Here is a 22,392-nt window from a genome sequence, read left to right on the forward strand (position 1 = left end):
AACATGGGCAACTATATACTTATTGGTCAAATTCAATTTCTTGGGTAGTTCTTGAGTTTAGAATATAAGATCCTCAGTCTATGAGGATGAGGGTCAGTGGTGGGAGGGAGTATTTTCGTTAGGGATTAAAAGTGTTAACCCTGCCCACAGGAGGTGCTTCTTCCCTTCGATAGTCTGCAGACGGGTGGGAATGCATAAATAAACTTTGCTTTGCCTCTAGAGATCTCTCCAGCTTTTTATTAAATGATGACCCTCTCACCATTTCTGAACCACACAGTTCTACCTTGGAAGGCAGTGACATTATAAATTGATCAAGGTTGGAACAGATGACTTATGTGGTCTTTCCTTGTTTGAGATTTCATAAATTACAGAATCTCAGAATTGAAAGATCCTATAGTCCAGCTTCTTTTACTTGAACAAGAACCAAATGATCTTCCAACTTCTGTTTGAAGCCTTTTATTGAAGGGGAATCTACTACCTCCCAGGTCAATCATTTTACTTCGAGATAGCTTTAATATTAGGAAGTTTTTCCTTATAGCCATCCAACCTAAATTTACCTCTTTGCAAATTGATTTTAGTTCTGTTTTCTAGGGCCAAGAAAAACAAATCTAATTCTCTTTTTCATGGCAGCTCTTAACTTATTTTATTAGGAGTGGGGGAAGCTATCATGTTCTCTCCTACCCCATAATATTCTACAACCTAAACATTCCCATTTTCTTTGATGTTCATATGGAACTTCTTGAAGTCCTTTACCATTCTAGTCATCCTCTTCTTCATTTATTCCAACTGATCAATATTATTTTTAGTTTTTAATGAGGCAGTTGGGGTTAAGTGACTGGCCCAGGATCACACATTTAGAAACAATTAACTAAGACTGGATTTGAACTCAGGTTCTCCTGGCTTCAGGACGAGAGCATTTAAATATCTACTATGTATCAGGTAGAGAGATATAACCAGGCTTCCTCCTCATTAAGACCTTTATTTAAGTCTCTCACCTGCTATAACACTGAGCAAATCATATGTATTGTTAAGTGCCCACAGCCAGATTTGATTGACTCAGATAGAAACAAATTTCTACACCCTACTGACTGAGAAAACCACAAATTTGTATGACTTTCTGTTGTTTTATATATTCCTTTATTTTGTTAAACATTTTCTAATTACATTTTAATCTGGTTTAGGCTGCACTTTCTGGAGACTGATTCCTCTGCTCCTGGTAGCTCCTTAAGATTCTAAATTGCAGAGAAGGTAGTGGCCATAATTGATAGTTTCCTCATCAGAGAACCACCTATGCTGGTGAATTTCTAATTCCAGTTCCTGCTTTATGCCTTGTGTTACTTACTATGTCGAGGGAATATAGATGCAAAACTAGATAGGGTGTGACTTCAAAGATATCATATTTTACTAGATAAATAAAATGAGTAATCGAGGGAGTGGTGACCAGAGCAATCACAAGGTCTTTGCCTGGAGCCATCAGATAGTAGATTTTCCCAGTGGCTATAGTGATGCTGATTTAGTTTTTCTTTCCTGGGTAAGAGGTAAAAAGTAAGGACCAAGGAGGGGAAGAAATTAAACTATGTATCTTTGTTTTTCTTCTTGGGGAATTGATATTTTTTTTAATCCCAACTATAATATTTTACATTTATCTATATTATCACGAATACCATATGTACCAACTGAGGTAATTATAAAGAACTTAGCACAGTGTCTGGTATATAGTCTCTATTAATATTAGCTATTCTTATTATTACTATGTTTTTTCCTCATCACTCTCACCTCCTGCATTGTCTCTTCTCTACAGAATCTAAAATATATAGTCATAGACACCATCCCCTCATACCAGATCACATCCAACAGGCCGTGGGTGCTCTTCCTTCAGGAGTATGAATGGCTTTTATTCATTGCACTAACTAGTGAGTCTTTGTGTTTGGAGATATACTTCTTCTATCTACTGTCTTCTATCTTCTTCTAGGGAAATTGGGATGGTAATGCAAATTACCTTGGAGTGCTTCTCAAAAGTGCTTCCCTATAACAAAAGGAAAGAACAAAGGGAAAGATTTTTAATCTGGTTAGACGGGAAGATAAGATTGTTGAAGAGTGGATGGTGAAAAGAGTCTGGGAATGTAGTTTGGTGTTGAATGAGATGAGGGGAGATCTTTCAAGACAGTTGTGAAAATCGAATAAGGCTTCATCTACTTCAGAATTTGAGTAGGCCTGAAGGACTTTGAGCATTGAGTGAAGGGCATAATTGAGTCCCCTTCCTGCTACCCTCCCATGACACAATCTCCTCCCTATTTCAGTCAAATATGGGCAACTATGTACTTATTGGTCAAGTTCAATTTCGTGGGTAGATCTCGAGTTTAGAATGTAAGACTCTCAGCCAATGAGGATGAGGGTCAGTGGTGGGAGGGGGGTGTTTTGCGTTAGGGATTAAAGGGGTTGTCCTGCCCACAGGAGGCGCTTCCTGGACTGTCTGCTTGAGGGGTGGGACGCCCTTCTCGAGAGAATGTACTATAAACTTTTCTCTAGAGCTCTCTCCAGCTTTTTTATTAAATGGTGACCCCTCACCATTTCTGTACCACACAGTGTCTTAAATATCCTATGTTCTGGATTTGCTTAAAGTCTTGATCTCTCTCTGCACGTGCGTATGTATGTGCATGTACATGAGTGCTCTGTTTCCTTTTTACACTGGGATCTCCTGAAAGGTTTGACTTGTGTTTTTCCTTGAGAACAAGTACTCCCTGAAGACAAGCTGTATGAGGAAAATTCATCCATCTTGGGTTGTGCTTCTTATTTCTCTTCTCCTCCACAGTCTGCCCTCATTCATAAATGCTTCTGATTAGTCAGAAACATTACTGTTTACTATGTAATAGCCCTATGAAAGACTAACAGGTCAATTGGATTAGCTATTTTCTTCCACTCCACCATTTTTCCTTTGAGAAGGTTTGTCAAGGTTCTCAGCACATCCCTTCTCCCCCAGCCATGGCTACCCTGTGAGCACGGAATAGTGCTGCTTCGTGTTCAGCTTGGACAGTCAGTGTTCTAAGGGCCCTCCCATCTCTGACATTTCTACTTCTCCATGTTCTCTGGTTTGTGATTTTGGTTGAATCATTGGATCCAGGCATTTCCCACAGTTCTGATTTAAACCTTGTGCAGAGGGACCTGAGAGTTTAGAAGAATTGGATTCAAGTGCGGCCTTTGGAACTTACCACTTAGGAGAACTCATTTCCCCATCTGCCAGGAATATCTAATGATCTGTTAAGGGCCATCCAACGTGGGTATTTTTTGAGTCAGTGAGTCTCCCTCCCCCCAGGCAAAGCCAATCTCCCACCTTCCACTGGCCACAGTATGGCCTTAGAGCCCTGCTTCATGGGGGATGAATCAGATTGGGATCAAGTTGACTCTGGAGATTTTTCTGGCCCCTGGCATTTCCTTTGTGTAATATGGCACTGGGAAGTCAGGACATGAAAGGGTGTCAGAGCTGGAAAAAACATTAGAAAATACTTAATATAGTTCTGTCATTTTACAGATTTTACATTTTACACATTTACAGATAAGGACAATAAAAGCTAGAGAAGAAACGGGACAAATTATTCAGGTAAGCAGTGAATACCAGAGCTATGATGACTTGATCTTAGGTCCCGAGAAACCTTTTAAAATTAAAATTCTGTGACAAATCTTCAACTCTGAAATGGTTACTAATTATTTGTTATAGGGTGGAGTGAAAAGAAAGCCAGGTGGGGGAGTTAGGAAGGCCTTGTTTTGAAATCTGCCTCTGGCACCTGTGGGACCATGGAGGTCAATTTAATCTCTCTCAGCCTCAGTATTCTCATCTGTGAAAGAGGGAGAGGGGCAGTTAAGTGGCTCAGGGGATAGAATCCTGAGCTTCATCTTCCTAAGTTCATATCTGGCTTTAGACACTTACCAGCTGTGTGACCCCAAGATCAATAGCTCTTCTTGGTCTCAGTTTGCTCACTGGAAAATGGGAATAATAGTATTTTCTACCTCTTAGGGCTTTTATGAGGATCAACTGAGATAATAACTGTAAATCTCTTACTAACACATAATAAATGTTACATAAATGTTAACTAGTATTTTTATTAGAGTCTAATCATTTATCTAGTAATGAATTCATCTAATTGGATTATTCAATCCATACTTCCCCATCTTGTTCATAAGAGACTTCACCAAAGACTGCCAAAATATAGGCAAACAGCATCTAACAGAATTCTTCTGCTTTGCCAGCTTAATAACTGTCAAAAAAGGAAATGACACTAGCATGCCATGACCTATTAGGGATGAATTATGTTGGACTTTGGTGATTATGCTTCCATTTTGAGATGTGAATTATGTGTTCTGAAATTTTTCTGTGGAATCAAAGTCCAATGGCCTACAGAATGTAAGTTCTGTTCTCTTCCCTTAAAAAAAAAATCAGGTGAATAGTTAACCCTCACTTATCCTTTAAGAGATGCTCATTTATTTATGCTCTTTTATAGATAACTGGCAATCATAGATATCAATTCATTTACCTTAGGATGATAAAATCATCAAAGACAGCTATGATTTTTCTAAGAGTCATAGGATATTAGAGCTGGAAGAGACTTTACATCATTGAACATAAACTCTAAGGAAGTTAGACAATTACTTAATTGTCTGCATATTATATTCTCCTTCCCCACTTTCTGATGGAAAGAGAGTTCCTTACATCCTTAATAGCAAAGGCTGTCTCTTTCCTTCCTTCCTTCCTTCCTTCCTTCCTTCCTTCCTTCCTTCCTTCCTTCCTTTTCTTCCTTCCTTCTTTCCTTCCTTCCTTCTTTCCTTCCTTCCTTCCTTTTCTTCCTTCCTTCTTTCCTTCCTTCCTTCTTTCCTTCCTTCCTTCTTTCCTTCCTTCCTTCCTTTTCTTCCTTCCTTCCTTCCTTCCTTCCTTCCTTCCTTCCTTCCTTCCTTCCTTCCTTCCTTCCTTCCTTCCTTCCTTCCTTCCTTCCTTCCTTCCTTCCTTCCTTCCTTCCTTCCTTTTCTTCCTTTTTTTTCTTTCTTTTTTTTTGATGTTATATCCCCAGTATCTAGCATATAATCAGTAAGTGCTTCATTAATGCTTATTGATTGGTTCTTGTTTCTCTGGTTCTAAGATATCAAGGTTCTATGCATCACAGGATCATAAATCTAGATCTGTAAGGGGACCCCAGAAGCCATCTAGTCTAACCCTGCCATTTTGCAGTTCAGGGAACTGAGGCTCATGGAGGTTGTTTGATTGGCACAAGCTCACAGAAGTTCTAAGCATCAAAGGCAGGATTTGAACCCACATCCTGATTCTAAAACCAGTGCTATGTCCATTGTTCTGCATTCCAAGTTTGGTATTATGAATCTTCAGCTCTGTGGTTTGGTTGTATGAACTTTCACTGGATGGTTCAGATTTGACTCTTGATTCAAGAGCCCCCTCCTCTATAGTATAGTATAGTTTACTTCTCTGCAGCAAACCAATCCCCTCCAATCAGTCAGTTGGCATTATTAATTACTTATTATGTGCTGGCACTGTGTTAAGGGATGGAAAGTAAAAAATAGTTGCTGTCCTCAAGGAGTTTACATTTTAATGGGACAAATAACAAGCAAAAAAAAAAAAAAAAAAAAAAACTCTATGCAAACAGGAAAGGGAATTTCAGAGAAAATATATTAGTATGAAGGGGGACCAGGAAAGACTTTTAATAGAAAGAGGCATTTCATTTGGGACTTAAAGTAAGTCAGGAAAGCCAGGAGATAGTGATAACAAGGAAGATGGTAGACAACTATTGGGAATGCCCAATTTCTGGAAATGGAGTATTTAGTAAGGAGGCTTGTGTTCCTGGCTTCCAAAGTATATGGAAAGTAATCAAGTGTTTGAAGTCTGGAAAAGTAGGAGGGGGCCAGGTTATAAAAGGCATTAAAAGCCAAACAGAGGGTTTTATATTTGATCTTGGAGGTAATAGGAAGCTACCAGAATTTATTGACTAGGAAGAGGAATGTCGGCATGATCCGACCTGCACTTTGCACAACCTCCCTTTCTTTTTATGGGGACCTGAAGGGAGCCTCAGTACTCACCAGCCACCTTTAGTTTGCAACTGACTTCCACCCGGCTGCAGTTCTGCACTAAATTACATTTGTCATTGCTGAAGAGCACATCCTGTCTGTAGAAATGTTTTCTTTGTCTGTCAGTTGTTAGACTGAATATTCCTTAAGGTTTCTTCTAACTCTGACATTTTATAATTTGACACTTCATCCTAAATTATTAAAGATTCTGCAATTAAGTGTCTTGGGGGAGGGTGGGAGACAGGGAAAAGATACCTAAATCCTGAATAAAACTCCCTTCCCTAATTCTTCTGATCTATTTTCCTCCTTCCCTTTGTCTCTCCCTCTATCCCTATCTTTTCTGTTAGGTTCTTACTAAGTGCTAATGAGATAATGACATCTTTGTCAGTGTCTGTGTTGATCTTTGTGCCTTTCTCTCTCCCTCTTCCTTTCTCTTTTCCTCTTCAACCTATCTCTCTCCCTCTTTCTTCCTCTCTCCCTCTCTGTTTGTCTTTCTCTGTCTTTGTCTCTTTTCTCTTTTTCTTTCTGTATAGATTTACCTGCTCTCTCTGTTTCTATCTCTCCTTATTTTCTGCTGACATTGTCTGACTTCCAATTTCTCTTCTAGGCTCACAGAAAATCCAAACAAGAAAAGATCACAAGAGATCATTCTGTCTGATACCCTCATACAACAAGTGAAGAAGACAAGACTTAGAATAAGAAGTGACCTATCTAAGGTTACAAAGCATCTCTCTCAGAACTAGAATTCAGACCCTGATCTCTGGGTTCTCCTAATGATCCTCCTCCCATTGTTCCAGTCTGTCCCATTCTCTCTATGCCCATCCCTATATTCTCATTTTTGTGACTCTGCCAATTTACCTTACCAGGCTAGCCACTAGCAGGATGAGGAGATGAATTGCCATGGCTTTAGGTAGACAGCTTCAAGCTCTGGGACCTTTAGACATCATCTGCCCTCCTCAGGCTCAGTACCAGTTCAAGGAAATCTAAGGGCCAGCTCTGATCTCTTATTAGAAGATTGTATAGGAGTAGCCCAGGGGACTGAAGTCAACCTCTCACCCTGATTCTGTGTGGATTTTAGCAGAAACCCTTTCATGTGCTGCCCTCACACACTCCCTGAGCACTGACAACAGAATCTAAAGGGTCATAAATCCCAGTTTCCCTGTTTTGCAGGTGAGCAAACTGAAGCCTAGAGATATGAAATAATTTGTCTAATGTCACAGAAAATAACACTTAGAACTAGGACTACCTTTCTACTCCCCCTATTGCAACAAGTAATGGAAAAGGGAATCTGCAATCAAAGAACCTGGATTCAAATCCCAGCCGTATTATTTACTATTAATTACTAGCCTCTTGTTGGCCAGTCTCTTCTAATCCTATTCCACATACATGTAAAATGAGGGAGTTATTTGTACTGGATGGACTATAAGAAACCAAGCAAATCTAGTATTCTTAGGGGTCAGCAAATCTATTTCATCACCTATTTTTGGGCAAACAGCTTTACCTCCTAAGGCTTTAGTTTCTTTATAAAATAAAGGGCTTGTACTAAACCATCCCTAAGGTCCTTTCTAGTTCTAAGTCCTGGGATCCTAGCATAGACATGGGACTGTCAAATTGGAGGGTGGTGTGTGAGCACAAAGCGGTGGATAAAAGCAGTGGCTGGCTAAGGGAAAGGTTATCGTTTGTTCACTGGCCTAAGAGAAAGAAGTCTTTTATATCAGCTCTGCCAATAAATTATGAGCCTGGGGAAGAGCCAGAAAGAGAACCAGCCTTAGAATAGGAAAGAATCCTAGAATATAAAAGTATTAAAGGTTCCTAGAATAAAGAAAGTCCAAATGGCTATCAGTCCCAGACCAAGTCCCAAAGAATCCTGAGGTTCCCAGACGGCAAAACTGAGCTTCCACGAGACAATGTTAATAACAATTGTATCTTCCCCTCTAAGATGTTAAATATAAACTGATGTAATTATGTATGCATCAACAATCTGATTACCTACAGAGAAAATAAACTTCATTTCCTCTATTTTGTTTCAGATTGTCTCAGAACCCTATTTATTCCAGGGATATTCCAGACTCCCAGGCCTCCCCTGTTAGTTACCAGCCAAGAAGCATTCTGTGGTCCATTTATTCTGGAAAACACCAATTTAGAGCAAGGTTTGGCAAATTATCACTCAAGGGCCAAATCTAGCCCCCCTGCCAGTTTTTATAGAACTAAGAATGGTTTTTTTCACTTTTAAATACCAAAAAAACAAATAAGCCCTTATTTTAAAATGTAAGAGCCATTTTTTGCCCATTTGCCATGAAAAAATAGGTGGTGGGCTGATTTGACCCAGACTATAGTTTACTGACTCCTAAGAATGTAAGATCTGCATGGGACCTTGTAGCCCATTTTGTAGCCCTCCCCTACTCCCACCCCATTATTTTATGTATGTGGAGTAGGGTGGGGTGAGGGGAGACTAGCCAATGAGAAGCTAGTCTTTATGAGTGCAGTATCATGGCTCCCATCCACCCAAACTAGAGTCCACACATCCTTGATGTTACTTTTGTACCTTTCATATCTATTTTTTCTTGCTTTTAAATGAAGCAGTATTGGAGATGGAATGATCTTATGAGACCTTATGAGGGTTATCGATAGAAATTAGCCTTCAAGGAAGACTTCTTGTAGTAGGCAGGATTAGGAGGTAGGAGTAACAGAGAAGTGAGGAGGAGCTGATACGGACGAGGGCAAGCATTATGCAGGGTCCTGAATGCCAAACAGGCGTATTTCTGTCTCAAACCCTCTCCATCTCTACCTTTTGCTAGAGGGCTCTCCTCCATTGCCAAGAGACCACACTGGCTTGGTAAATGGTAGAAGATTAAAGGCAAATGGTGTTTCTTTCCTGGCGCTGACATTTTGGGTTGGTGAGAGCATCATAGAATTAAATCTCACCTCCTACACTCCTCTATTGGGAAAAACCTGAGCAAAGACTACGGGGTCTCTTCTTCCTCCTGTTTCTCTTCAGGTCTAATCCTCTGCCCTACCTCTGACCATGGTGCTGTTCTCTGAATTCAAGGCAAGCCCTTAACTCAGTCCCAGATTATGGGCTCACTTTGGTCATTACCTTAGTTCAGACTGGGTCTTGACACCAATAGATATTTCACATAATCATAAGCTGCCAGGATGAAAGAGTGTTAACGGCCCTCTAGAACAGGTTGCTCTGGCTGGGGACAAAGCTCAGAGCTGAATAGAAGGGCTATGGCTCCTTCTGAAGGATGCTTTCTCCTTTTGTCCATTTTCTCTGCTCTCTCCCTCTTCTCATCCTATCTTCCCAGACATTGCATTTGTTTTGACCATAAAATATTTTAGTATCCCCTGGGCTGGGCCCAAATGAGTTTCTTTAGAAACCCTTCCTTCTTGTTTAGTTCAGTAAACAACTTTTCTTTTTCCTCAATAGTCATCCACCAAACAGGGATCAATCATTTTCTTTTTCTTCCCAGGACTGGATTGGACTAGAACAGAGATCAGAAAACTAACAGGAGTGACCGGCTTTCCAGAACTAGAATTGGCTTTCATCCAGACCATCCCTATTCCACCAACCACCTCCCTATTCTTAATGCTCATCTGGGTCTGGCTTTATTCTCAGCTGGCCTGATGAGGAGGCTAGCTGGTCAGTCAGCCCCCTCATCCTCAGCTGCTCTGACAGGAGAGAAAAAAGAGCACATTGGTCCTTCCCTCAGCTCTGATGCTATCTTCATGAAGCCTTTACTAATCACATTGGTTAGAAGAACTCCTCCACCCTCCTAGTTCCTATCGCTTTTTGATCCTACTTTTTAAAAGGCTCTTGTTACCTTGTGCCTTATGCTAGAATTCCTTCCCTCCCTCCCTCTGTCTCTCTCTGTCTCGGTCTCTCTCTCTCTCTCTTTCTCTTCCTCCCTTCCTCCTTCCTTCCCTTTTCCCTTTTCTCCCTCCTTCTTTCCCTCCTTCCCTCCCTCCTTTTCCCTCCCCTTCTCTCAACACAACTTCCTCTTAATTGAACTCTGAGCTCTGGAAATGAAGGAGCTAAGGCTTATTAATATTTTTGTCATCCTCACTACTGAACCCAGAGCCCTGCCAATGATTACTGCTAAATAAGTTATTGAGTACAATTACTACTCTTAGGTCAGGTGCAATTCAAAGAAACTATGACTTGATGATTATAAGATCCCATGGAGGATATTAGAAAGATAATTATTTCTATTTTGCACATAGGTCTTTATGTTCATTTATTCATGTTTTAATTAAAAAAATCCCACAACATTTAAGATTCTAATTTTTGTTTTTGAGTGTTTTAAAATATTTATTCCTCAAATTTAATTCTATTATTTTTTCAATTAACAAGCATTTTTTTTCCCACTCTCCCATTTCTTCCATTCTATTCAATTGAACAATAAAAAGAAAACAAAAACTCATAAAAATGCATAATAAATTTGCACATTGATCATATCCAAAAATCTATCTCATTCTGTTTTTGGAGTTCATTACCTCTCTGACAGGAGATGGGTAGAGTTCTCCATATTCATGACTCTGGAATTATGGTTGGCCATAGTGTTAATCAGATTTAAATTTAATTTAAAAGTTTTTTTTCCTTTATCATGTTGTTATTACATAAATTGCTCTCCTGTTGCTGCTCACTTAATTTCCATCAATTTATACAACTTTCCCCAGGTTTCTTTGAAATTATAACTTTTTTTTTCTTCTTAGAGGTACCTAGGTGTTGCAGTGAATGGAGTACTGGACTTAGAGTAAGAAACACTCTGACAACTCTTATTAGCTATGTGACCCTGTGCAAGTCACTTAATCTCAAGTATCAAATAGGGGAAACAACTCTTGGAGTTGTTGTGAGAATAGAATAAAATATTTGCTAAGGGCAAAGCACAATGTCAGACACTTAATAAATGCTAGTTCCTTTCTTCCTTTTCATTCTTATGGTGCAATAATATTCTATTACATCCATTCCACAGCAGACATGTACCTCCCTAGTTTCCAGTTTGGGCCTATATAAATGGGCTCTATAAATATTTTTCTCTTTCTTTGATCTCTGTGGGTAATCGGTCTAGTAAAATTAGAGTCAGAGTTACACATAACTTAGTGGCTTTCTTTAAAAAAGCATAATTCCAAATGATTTTCCAGAATAGCAGGATCAAGTTATAGCTCCAATAATAATGCATAGGAGTGCCTGTTTTTTCCATAAGGAGGAGCGAAGTGGTGCAATGTTTCCTTCTTGACTTTGACCTTATGTGTATATATTTTGTACATGGATAGATAGATGCAAATATGTAGATTTCTCTCTTTTTCTCTGTATACATATATACATATACCCACTGACATATTTGAATCCCAATTCTCTGCCTCTGAATCCAGTAGACTTTCCACTGAACAATGCTGCTTTCCTCATGGAAGTTCCCTTCAGCCCAGTTCTCTCATTACCTTCTTCTGAATGAGCTCTGCCTTCTCAGTTCTCTTCCTAAAAGAACAGAAATTACAGATCTCTTTCCCTTCTACCCATTCAACGGGAGGTCCCCCATTCAAGGACCAGGAGGTATTGGGGACAGGTCTCCTACTGGGCCCCCTTTGTAGATGTTTTCAGAAGCAACCCTTGAAAATTTTAACAGCCCAGCTGCTGCAAAGATTTGTGGAGGTTGAAGGGTCATCCATTTAGTACTGAAAGGGATCGTAGAGGCTACATCCAATTTGCTCATTTTTACAGTTGAGGAGGCTCAATGACTTGCCTCGGGCTACAGAACTAGAAAGTGTCTGATGAAAAAATTTGAAGGAAAGTCTGCCTCAGTTCAAGTTCAGTGCTCTATCCACAATGGCATTTACTAGAGTATGTGGACTACCATCTTCCTCCCAGGAGATACCCAGGTGCTGGAGGAGGGAAGATACAAACAATACTGAGACATAAGCCTACAAATAATTGGGCAAAAGCTTGTAGGCTGCAATGGGAGCCCAAATCTCAGTGCTGTGGTATCCACAGTACAAAGTACTGCCCTAAGGAAACAAAGGCACTCTAGTCCAGAGGGATATTTTTCCAACTAAAAGACACACGACTAAGAAAAAAATCCCAGAGTTCTACAAGCTAATTAGCAAAATTGGTTCTATGGGAAAGGGAATGAGTTCCATCTGCTGGGAGTTTAGGGGAACAGCAATTAACAAGAAATGGATGACAAAAGGGAGCCAAAAAAGGGAATCCTATTGATTCGAATTACGCTTGTAGGCCATTAAAATCCCTAGATAATTTTTCACATGATCGGTTCATTATTGAGTTCAAATCCTAATCTCAGACACATATTGGGGCCTGAGGAAATTACGTACCTTTTATGTCTCCATTGTCTCAAGTTTTAAATGTGGATAATAATAGCATTTATTTCTCAAGGATATTATCCCATATATCAAGTGGGATTGTGTTTGCAAAAAACTCAGCATAGTGTTCTTGTTGAGCCATTTTAGTCACGTCTGACTCCTTGGGATCCCATTTGAGGTTTTCTTGGCATAAATACTTAAATGGTTTGCCATTTTCTTCTCCAGATCGTTTTACAGATGAGAAAACTGAGGTAAGCAGGATGAAGTGACTTGCTCAGGGCTGAACAGTTAGTAAGTGTCTGAGATCGGATTTGAACTCATAAAAATAAATCTTCGTGATTCCAATCCAAATGCTCTCAATGGTGTATCATCCAACTACCCCAACTTAGCACACTGCCTGGCACATTATAATCATTAAATAAGTGCAAGCTGTGTTAGTTATTGGTCATCCAATATGGCATCTCTCCCACCTCAGCTATGTGTCACTTGAAAACCTGATCAGCAATATATCTATGCCTTTCTCTAAATTATTGATTAAAAAGTTATTGATAAATCGGATAGCATAAGTCAGAAATGGATGGATCCCTACTACTATAGACCTCCCTCCAAGTTTGCATTAGATGTGAGAAGGGAAGGTAATAAGCATTTATTAAGCACATACTATGCATCAGACAGAGCACTAAACACCTTATAAATTCAGTCTTATTTGATCCTTACAACACTTCTGGGAGATATTATTATCCCCATTTTATAGTTGAAGAGATTGAGGCTGATGGCAATTAAATGTTTTGCCCAGGGTTATACACTTGTAAGTATCTGAGGTTGGATTTGAACTCATGTGTTCCTAATTCCAGGCCCAACACTACCCCATGTATCATCTTGTTCCCTCATTAATGATGAAAACTGTTCGAGTTTTTTTTTTTTTTTAGCTTAGAATTTTTTATATTATCACCTAGCATCCTCCTAATCAACTAGTTTAATATCCCTGTTAAAAAAGGAACTAAAGTTAGTCTGACATGATTTATTTTTTTAATGAAGTCATGCTAACACTTTTCAATCACTATTTCCCTTTCTAAGTTCTCACAAACCATTTCTTTTATAATATCTTCTATGATTTGTTCTAGGAAGAGGCCAAGGTAGCCAGATTTTTGTTTAAAGACTCTAATCCTTTGCTTTTTAAAAATTAATTGAAATATTTTTCCTTCTCCAGTTTTTTGGGGGAACTCTCTCATGTTCCATGCTCTTTCAAGGATCATCAATGGTGGTTCAACACTCAAACCTGACAAATTTTTCCAGCACCCTGAACTGAGATTTGGTTATTTGAATTCAGTGAGAGCATCTAACTTCTCATTCACTTTCTCATACATCTCAATTTCCAACTACTTATGAACCGTTTTCTGCCCTTTATAGTTCAGAAATCATTCTCCTTGGCAGAAAAAAAAATAAAATCAAAACAAGAGCTGAATAATCCTTCCTTTTTTTCTGTCATCTCTTATTATCCTACTTATTCTGAGGTGCAAGAATAAAATATCCCTACATATTTCCCTTCCCTTCTTCTCAGGGCAGGAAGCAAACACAAAGCACTATATTATTAAATGATTTCCAATACTAAAAACATTAGAATATTTTGATCCAACACACATATCATTCTTAAGATTGACAGAAACCACCCTTTCATACAAAGCCAGATATATCTATAGAGGTGTTATGTCTGTGAAAACACTGGAGTTGGGCTTTTGGGGACACCACAGTGCTCTGGCCTAGGAATCAGAATACTTGGATTCTAGTTTAAACATTTCCCCTTAGTGTCACCATATGTAAAATGATAATTTTGAACCAAGTGATCTCTGAGCTCCTATATTTCCCCATTGTGTATGTTAAATAAACTCCCCTCAAACATTTTTTTACTATATTTTGTGTTACCACAAGATGGCAGAAGAGGAACATGTCTATTTTTTTCAGTCCTGAAAGAAAATGGACAGAAAGCTAAGGGCAAGAGGAAAAACAGTAAAACCTGTAATGTCAACTTGCAAGATACCATGGAATAGAGGATGTGAGAACTGGAAGTGATTTAAGAACATAAGTTTTCATATTTGGAAAAGACTTTGGAATACAGAGAATAAGGAAGAAGAGGAAGAGGAGGAGGAAGAAGATGAAGAAAAAGATTTATGTCCCACAAATTTGTGTGTATGAGAATTCCTGCCTGTGGAGGATGAATAGTTTGACTCCAGGTAAGATCAAGATGTCTGCCCAACCTTCTGCTCTATCCATTTCTTACTTTGCTGATCTTTCTCTTATTCTTTCAAGACAAGGAAATAGCCTTATTGAGTGGACATTTCACCAGACTTAAAAGTCAAGAGACCTTGTCTCTGCTTTTTCACTTAATATCTATGTGATCTTGGGCAAACTACTTCATAGAACTCAATAAGCCTCAGTTTCCTTGTCTATAAAAGGAAGAGTATAAAGAAGGGGAGATGACTGAAAAAGGAGGGAAAATGCAAGATTCAGGGATCTAGATACTTAACAGCAATAAGAGGTAAAAAGTTATTGGGGTGGAGCTATCCACTTCTCTTATATCAGGGAACTGAGCAAGTTCAAGGAAGTTCATTGAGTTCAGTGCTTCAAGTTAAGGTCCCAGGATCAGAGAAAGTTTAGAAAATGGTAAAAAGAATGATGAAAGAAAATGCATCAGATAAATCTGAGAACCCTTGTATGAATTGATGCAAAGTAATCAGAATCAATAAAACAGTTCCTACAATAACATCAATATTGTAAAAATGAAAAAATTTGAAAGGTAACTTTAATTGAAACAATGATCAACCATGATTCTAGAGGAGCAATGATGAAGAATGTTGCTCACCTGGAAGGATGGATTCAAACCTTCCTGACCCTATTTAGTTCTCTGATTTAAAAAATGAATATGTCTCTATTTGTAATAACTTTTTTCATTTTTCCTTTTCAGATGCCTGAACCTTGCATTTGTACTCTTTTTAAAGTCTTCTCCCCTTCTCTACACCTTTCCCTTTCCCATCAGAATTCATTTTTGGACATGGTTAATGGGAATTTCTTTTGCTTGACTATGCTTATTTGTTGTAAAGATTCTCTTCTTTTCTTTCCAGTGGGGGAAGGTAGCAGGGAAGATGATAAAAATAAATATTTGACAGCTTAAAAGATTTTAATTTTAAAAAGTGCTGAAAGGCATAGATGGCTTTTATATCAAAGCTGCAAATGACAATCACAAATCTTGGAGGGATAATAAATAGATTGGATGACAAAGTCAGGATTCAGAAAGCTCTTGACAAGCTAGAATATTGGGGTAAATCTAATAAAACAGGATTTAAAAGGGGATAAATGTAAAGTCTCATACTTGGGTTCAGGATTTCCTCCTAATAAATACAAGATGGGGGTGGCACATGACTAGACAGCATTGTGTATAAAAAAAATTAGGAGGTGTTTACAAGGTCAATATGCATCAATAGAATGATATATAACATTCAAGAAAGTAACGGTGGCCAATGTTGGCTGCCAGTTGGAAGAGACTAAGAGAACAATGACATAATTCTTGGCCACTAGAAATAAGAACTCAAGGAGAGACAAAAGAGTGAGAAAGGACATAGAGAAATGGAGGAGACAAGATGGCAAATGTCACAAAGAACAATTTTTCGATCCTGTGACCAGATTCATCTTTATGAGACTGGATGATCTTGAGCCAGAGCCAGTTTGGAGGGTAAATAGTAAGATAAAAGAAGCTTGAGACACAGTCTAAACAGAGTAGCCAGCAAAGAAAAGTTGACCTCTAGCTTCTGCCTGTTCTATGGAATCCTTTTACCCTTGAGCACCAGAAGAACTGCATTATAGATAAGAGTTTCAAAGGTCATATTGTGTTCTGTCTTCTGAATGTTGAGATTCGAATGTCATTTGGGAATTAAGATGTATTCTCCTAAACTCATTTGCCTTCTTAGAGGAAAACTGACCCTTGAGTTAGCTAAATATAGTTACCTATGTCTTCCTAAAGAATTTGAGCTTGGAATGTATTTATAATTATTTGGAGGTGACTTGAGCGTAATAGAAGCTGAGGATGCAGTGTGTGGTAGGTGTTTTATTATGTACTTTCTTACTCCTTTCATTCATCTACTTAAAAATAAAAATACCAAATGCAGTTAACCATGTCTGCCTTTTACATGGGGGACATCAGAGTAAGAAAAATTGGGGAGGGAAGGGGGAGAACAACTCTATTATGCCAAGATCACAAAACTAAGGACCACTGAAATATCGATCAATCAACAGACATTTATTGAGCACCTACCACATACCAGATAGAGAAATGGAATGTAGTGTAATGGATAGAATTCTAGCCTTAGAACCAGGAAGTCCTGGGTTCAGATCCTACCTTTAACGCATCCTGGTAGTATGATCCTGGGCAAATCATATATTAAATGTGTGCAATGGATAGAATTCTAGCCTCAGCACCAGGAAGTCCTGGGTTCAGATCCTACCTTAATACATCCTAGCTGTATGATCCTGGGCAAAAATCACTTAATCTCTCAGTGCCCTCAGAAACTCTTTAAGTCTATAAGTTTCAGAAAAGGTGCTAACCTATATTGGTAGAAGGAGTTTCTTCAAGTAGGATAGCAAGTCTTCATTCTTTTGGTGTCATGGACCCCTTTGGCAGTCTTGGGTAGTCTATGGATCAGTTCTTAGGATAATGTTTTTAAATGTATAAAACAAAATATCTAGTATTACAAAAAACACAATTATATTGAAATAGAGTTTTATATTTATGTAGAGAGTATACATATATGCACATATATATATATACATACATATATAGATACCTAAATACACAATATAACTATATGCATATTTATGTAGATATCAGGTATGTACCACAGAATTTAATCTGGGTTTGGAGTCAGGAAAATTCAACTTCTTGAGTTCATATCTAACCTCAGACACTTATTAGCTGTGTGATCTTGGGCAAATTGATTAATCCTGTTTACCTCAGTTTCCTCATCTGTAAAATGAGCTGGGGAAAGAAAAGATAAACCAACCAGTATTTTCACCAAGAAAACCCTAAATGGGATCACAAAGAATTAAAAAGACTGAAATGACTGAACAACTATCTATCGATTTATCTATCTATGAGGATGGGTCTCAGCTTAAGAACCTCTGATCAAAATGTTACTTGTATTAGTGAAATTATTGGTCTAGTCCTAATGAACTGGGAGTAGAAAGTAAACAATGAAGTAAACAATCTCCATGATATTATGGGGCTTAAACTCTATTAGGGGAAACAACATGCCTCTATCCAAAGAAGATACAAAGTGACGTTGTAGGTAGGGCACTAGCCATTGGGAAATTAAAAAGGCTCCATGTAGAAAATGACTCCTGAGAGTATTGAAGGAAATGTTGGATTCCAAAAGTAAAATTTGGGGAAAAAGTTGAGTTTCTGGTGGGTAAGAGCTCATGAACTAATTCTTATTAGTTATATCACATTAACTACTCCTCTTAAACTAACAAAATGAGATCAGTGAGGGTCCTCTGGGAGAATTTGGGGACAGATGTCATTCTCTTAGAGCAAAGTTTCTTAAACTGTGGGCCACAATCCCATATGCGATCATCTAATTGAATGTGGATGGTCATGAAAAATTTGGCAACATTAAAAGGTTTCTAAACACTCTATGACCTGTGATGTCAAATATTCCACCAAGATTTAATGCTTTATGTAAAAATAAACAAGCACATTCATCTTATTAGTATGCAAATTTGCTTTCATCTTTAATAAATTGTAAAATATTTCTCCCAAAGAATTGTTTTAGGATAAATTTCTTTATGATTTGTTATCAGTAAAAGTTTGATTTTTATACCTATTTTATATAACTATATTCTCGAGGTTGCATAAAAATTTCTCAGGGGAAAAAGGGTCACTTGTGGAGCCCTCTTTTTTTTTTTTTTTTTTTTTTTTTTTTTTTTTTTTCTGAGGCTGGGGTTAACACAGCTAGGAAGTGCTAAGTATCTGAGACTAGATTTGAACTCTGGTCCTCCTGAATTCAAGGCTGGTGCTCTATCCACTGCGCCACCTAGCTGCCCCAGAGCCCTCTTTTAGAGAACCAGAAAGAGCTTGTCACCGATGTCAGAACTCTCAATATCTTTCTAGGATGAGGTGGAGAATTTGGTCCTTTTGGTTAAAAGGATCAGGTTGACTTAGCCACGCCCATATAGACAGTTTTAGGCTGCTGTAGGAGAGGTATAATGCTCAGGAGAATAAAAGGTATAGTCCTGTTTTTATTATTATTATTATTATTAGTCCGACCCACCAGGTGGAGTATTTTTGTTTCAATTCTGGGCACCCACCTTGAAAGAAGGGATTTGATAAGCTGGAAGAACCTGAGTGAAGCAGCGAATAAAGTAAAGGTCTCAAATCTATGCTATATGGCAATCTTTTGAAGTAAATAAAGATGTGTGGTCAGGAGGAGAGATGACTTGGGGGCAGGAGAGAAGGGGAATAGTTGATAAGTGTTTTTAAAGTATTTGAAGAAATATCCCCTGGGGAAAAAAAAGGATTAATGCTATTCTGCTTTTTTTCTGAAAGACAGAACTAGATTAGTGGTTAGAAGTAGAAAAGAGATAGGGGAAAACTTGACCCAAAGAGAACTATCTAAAAGTAGAATAGGGACAGCTGGATGGCTCAGTGAATAGTGTCATGCCTGGAGTCAGGAAGACTCATCTTCCTGAGTTTAAATCCAGCCAGAAAAGTCAGTAGGTAGAGTTGAGGTTGAATATTCCAGGCATGGTGGACAGTCAGAGAAAATGTCCAGAACCAAGAAATATGAATATCTTGCATATGGGACAGCTAGAAGGTCAATGTCATTGAATCAAAGACTACATGAAGGGAGAGAAAGGTACAAGAAAGCTGGAGGGGATGAAGCAACTAGGTTATGAAGGGCTTTGAATAATAGAAAATATTTTTTTCTTTTTTGCAAAACAATTAGGGTTAAGTGACTTTCACAGGTCCATAGCTAGTGAGTGTCAAGGTCTGATTGGATTTGAACTCTTGACACTAGGACTGGTATTGTGTTCACTGGACCACTTAGCTGCCCCTAACAGAGGATTTTGTATAAATAAAAGCAATAGGGAGTCACTGAAATTTAATGACATAGTCCAAGGTTGGATCTGTGCTGCAGAAAAATCACTTTAGCTACTGAAAGATATCCAAAAGAAGAGGAAAGAACTTATTTATTCAAAAATATGTTCTGGTGGCTAAGAACTGGAAATTAAGGGGTGCCCATCATTTGGGGAATGGTGAACAAATTATGGTATATAATAGTAATGAAATATTATTATATTATAAAAAATAGTAAGCATGGAAAGCCTGGAAAGATTTACACAAATTGATGTAATGCAGAACGGATTAGAAGGGGAGAGAAGAGGCAGGTAGATTTCCTATCAGCAGGAGGTGGTAAGGATCTATACCAGGCTGTAGCAGTATCAGAGAAGAGGAAGAATTTAAGAGATATTGTAAAGGTAAAATCAATAGGTCTTGGCAACATCTTGGATTTGGAGGTGGGAGAAGATGAGAAATTCAGAATGATTTTCTTCAGTTGGGAGCCTGAGACTGGGGAAAGGTGATGTCCTCTCTGATAATAAGGAAACTATTAGGGAGGAAGGGCTAAGGGGAAAATATGAGTTCCATTTTGGACATATTTGAGTTTAAGATGTCTACTGAGCATCCAGTCTGGACTACAGTCGGAGTAAGATTGGAAGTCAACAGAGAGGTTGGGGCAGGATCTGAGAATCATCAGCACAGAGGTGATAATTAAATCCAAGGAAACTGATGAAATAGCCAAATGAAGTCGTACAGAGGGCTAAGAGAAGATAGAACAGGATAAAATCTTGAAGAGCACTTATGGTGAGCAGGTGTGAGCAGGAGGAGACAAAGGAGGAAAAGACCTAAATTTTGCTCTGAAGGAGTTCATAGTTTTTTTGGGAAAAAAGATGAAAACTGATACATAAAAGAGAAGCAAGATCAGCACCAGGCAATCCACCCTGTGGTTCAGTGTGCTCGGTAATAATAAATGTCCCAAATATTCAGGGGGAAAGAGAGATAGAGACAGAGAGAGACACAAAGATAGAGACACAGAGACAGATAGAAACACACACACACACACACACACACACACACACACACACACACAGAGAGAGAGAGAGAGAGAGAGAGAGAGAGAGAGAGAGAGAGAGAGAGAGAGAGAGAGAGAGAGAGAGAGAGAGATTCCCTGCCTGGAATTCCATTCCCCCCCCAACCTTTGAATCTTAGAATTCTTGGTCCCCTTTAATACCCAAATAGGATTCCACTTTCTCCATGAGACCTTTCCTGATCCTACCAGTTCCCTACTGAGGTAATTTTTCCATCATTCTATATCTTCTCTATTCTGAGTTTTCCATCTCTCCCATTAAAATACAAGCTCCTTGAGGCCAAGGGCTATTTTCTAACCCTTAATGCAGAGTCTTGCACATAGTAAGCCTAAGTAAATGCTTGTGGTTTGATTGATTTACTACAAAAAAGGAGGTAGTATATTGGGAAATGCCTGTAATATAAAAACAAAATAGGCATTAATAAAACATTTTCAAAAAAGGAAAATAGACAAATGATACCCTTGATGATACCACAGTTTCACATCTTATGGTTTGGTAGCTAAATTGCCTGAGAACTGGGAACAATGATGTATGCAAAGTGTTTTTGTAAGCTTTTAATCACTCTATCAATGTCAAATACTATCATTATTGTTTTATTTATGTTTTCCTTTCCCTTGCTTGAAGAACTATTTCTGTAACTATTATTGTGGCAGAAGCTTTGGAGAGTCATGAAATGTTTGATAGATGCAGAGGATGGATTGCCCATTGACTGCTGCACACCATACTGAGGCTGCTAGCTAATTGTACACTTGCTAATATTGACACAGGAAAGGGAACAGTTAACCAGCTGTATAGGGTTATTCAGATAGGTTGATATGTTCCACAATAAAAAAAAAAAGATGTCCAACAGAAGCTTTTGAGGCAGGACTAAAATACAGAAGAGACATTAGGGCTGATTATGGATTTGAGAGTCATCAGTATAGAACACGTGGGAGTAGAAAGGATGAGTCAGAGAGTGTAGGAAGAGAGAAGAGGGTCCAGGACAGATTGGCTCTCCAGCAGAACTATGCTTGGGATTCATACAAAACATCCCACCTGCTGACTCTGGGCATTTTCACTAGTTGTCCCCCAAGCCTGGAATATTCTCCTTCCTCATCTCCAACTCTTGGATTTCTTGGCTTCTTTTAGCTAAAATTTTACTCTCTGCAAGAAACTTTTTCCAATTCTTTCTAATGCTTCTGCCTTTCCTCTGCTTATTATTTGCAATTAAGCCTATACATATCTCATTCGCATGTGGTTGCTGATATGGTGTCTCCCTCAGTAGACTATAAGTTCCTTGAACATAAGGACTGATTTTGCATATTTCTTTATTATTCCCAAAATTTAGCACAGTATATGGCACATAACAGGTACTTAAGATAGGGAGGTTGTGTAGCAAACTTAAAAAAAAAAGTCTGGATTTAGAGTGAGAACATCTGGGTTAGCATCCTAACTACTTCTGATTAGATCTTGGACACATTGCTTAAATTCTTATAGCCTGTTTCTTCATCTGTCAAAATGCTGATAATGATACTTGAGCTGCCTATCTCAGAGAACTGTTGAGAATAAATTAATATTTTAAAAGTGTGTCATTATTTCTTGAAAAATGAAATCATAGATCGTATCCTGAGATCTTAATTGATAAATAGTAGCTGAATGACTAATTAGTATTATATGATAAATAATATAAATAATCTAAGGCTGGGGGCTCCACACCTTAGGAAAAAAAAACTAGATCATAGGACTAGAAGAGCCTTTGGGATTTCTGGGATCTAATAAGGTCATTAAATAAGGGTAATAACAAATAAAAGGAAACAGAAGGGAAAAGGAATATATATA

This window comes from Sminthopsis crassicaudata, chromosome 1 (genome assembly GCF_048593235.1).
Source record: "Sminthopsis crassicaudata isolate SCR6 chromosome 1, ASM4859323v1, whole genome shotgun sequence".
Taxonomy (NCBI): Eukaryota; Metazoa; Chordata; class Mammalia; order Dasyuromorphia; family Dasyuridae; genus Sminthopsis; species Sminthopsis crassicaudata.